This window comes from Limulus polyphemus, unplaced genomic scaffold (genome assembly GCF_000517525.1).
Source record: "Limulus polyphemus unplaced genomic scaffold, Limulus_polyphemus-2.1.2 Scaffold2757, whole genome shotgun sequence".
NCBI lineage: Eukaryota > Metazoa > Arthropoda > Merostomata > Xiphosura > Limulidae > Limulus > Limulus polyphemus.
In genome coordinates this window covers 24,418-26,896 of record NW_013668367.1, presented here as the reverse complement: position 1 = coordinate 26,896, position 2,479 = coordinate 24,418, and positions in this window count along the sequence as shown.

Genomic DNA, 2,479 nt, shown 5'->3' with positions numbered 1-2,479 from the left:
TCTAGATGCCCCCTCGTGGCACAGCAGTATGTCTGCGGACTTACAACGCTATAAACCGGGTTTCAATACTCGTGGTGGGCCGAGCACAGATAGCTCCTTGTGTAGCTTTTTACTTAATTTCAAACAAACAAACAAACTGTTTGTTTTTGAGCAAGACCACATTGGGCTATCTGCCGTGTTCACCGCGGGGAATCGAACCCCGGAATTTAGCATTGCAAGTGCGTAAACTTACTGCTGTCCCACCGTAGAACATTTGTGAAAAGAAGTTCAAATAATGAGACATTAAAAAAAATCACCTCTTTCTCTAATCATGAATTATTTTTGATTAATATTAAACTTCTGACGTAATACCAGCGTTCAAAATATAGTTTATTCGGTTCAAGATTTTCTGGTTGCCATGGGAATAAACTTCAATGGAAGGATTAGCCCAGATGAAAAGTAATATAAATAAGTATATTTATGCAGAAAATTGAAAACATCACACATGCCATTCAAGTTATCAGTTTTTTTATGGACTACTTTAACAAACTTTGGCATAGGTAGCGCAGTACTGTGAAGAAACTTTGGAAATTTTGCAAACGGAATAGAAGTTGGAATAACCTAGCTATTCTACAACACAGTGTGGTTTTCATGGGAAACTGACTGTCACGCCAGTGCTAGAATTAGAAATAAAGCTTTCTATCCCATTTGTTATTCAAAAGAGTAGATGATCTATCTATATCTAAGACCAAATGGATGACAAAAAGCGAAAAACATATTTAGTTTTTTTTTAATTATTAAACTACAATAACTGTCTTTCTTTCATAATATTTAGCTTTATTATACCACATTTACATGATTGTTTGATTATGTGGTTTTCAATATTCCGTCCCGAGGAGCAGGCATGTGTTTGGAAGTTACCTTGTCATGTTGGTTTACAGTCCTTTTTTGTAAGAAAGATTTGCACATGTTAATGCAATGTCGTGTCGTGGCGGCATGTTTAACTTGTTTGAGTTCACAGCGAATTTCCGACGATGTGACATTACAGTGTCACCAGAGTAGACGTATGGTCAGAGAGAGAAACATTTCAGCCTTTCTGAGAAAATATATGAAAATGATGTAGAGCCAAAGGGCATAAATTTTTCAGGAAGGAAAGCAGAAAACCTGGCAATACAGTCTTTACAACAAACAGCATTCCGGAAAACAAAAAACACATTTGACCCAAAAAAGTTAATGCAATTAAACTGGACAAGTTATCTTGGTGCCAAGTAAGACTCACAAGCCAAACGTTCACAAGATTCCAGCTATACCTCGAAATCAACGACTGTTTTTATGCAATAGATGGAGTCTATGGAAGTCTTATTCGGATGAATGTCATAAGATTGATCTCATCAACATTTATAGAAGTTTGCTGCAATGAAAATTGTGGTGTTGGGCAGTGATAAATGATCACGTGTGACCTTACGTCAGAATAAGCACAGACGATAATGAAGGAAGCAGTTCATATAGCAGGAGAAATATAGTTCTTATGAAGTGCGATTAACAGCAGTAATTAAGATATACGAAACATTCATGTTATTGATACCACCCCTTTTTATCAGACCACGTGGTGTGTTGATTGATCTATTTCAACAACTCTCTTTCACGGTGATTCAGAGGTTTTTCAACTATACTCAAACAAACCTTAGTATGAATGATGTATTTACGTTGAAAGTGATGGAGTAAAGATATGATAAAAGTGTGAACAAATAACTGTGATCGTAGGCCATTGTAAGGTGTTAAATTGACATCGGTTTTTCACTATTTCGCACTTATTGAGTCACAGCAACAACAACAATGCCCGAAGAAAGACAAAAAAACTCACAAAACAGCTATCCTTGTAGAAATGACCAAATTTCGTAGTTTTGTATTTTAACTGTTGCTTGTTGTATGCATTATTAACTCCATTATGTCCCAGTTTTGTAGTTTAATTGTTACTTGTTGTATGTATTATTAACTTCATTATGTCCTAGTTTGTAGTTAACTGTTACTTGTATGTATTATTAACTCCATTATGTCCTAGTTTTGTAGTTTAACTGTTGCTTGTTGTACGCATTATTAACTCCATTATGTCCCAGTTTTGTAGTTTAACTGTTATTTGTTGTATATATTATTAATTCCATTATATCCCAGTTTTGTAGTTTAACTGTTGCTTGTTGTATGCATTATTAACTTCATTTTGTCCCAGTTTTGTAGTTTAACTGTTGCTTGATGTATGTATTATTAACTCCATTATGTCCCAGTTTTGTAGTTTAACTGTTGCTTGATGTATGTATTATTAACTCCATTATATCCCAGTTTTGTAGTTAACTGTTACTTGTTGTATGTATTATTAACTCCATTATGTCCCAGTTTTGTAGTTTAATTGTTGCTTGTTGTATGCATTATTAACTTCATTTTGTCCCAGTTTTGTAGTTTAACTGTTGCTTGATGTATGTATTATTAACTCCATTATATCCCA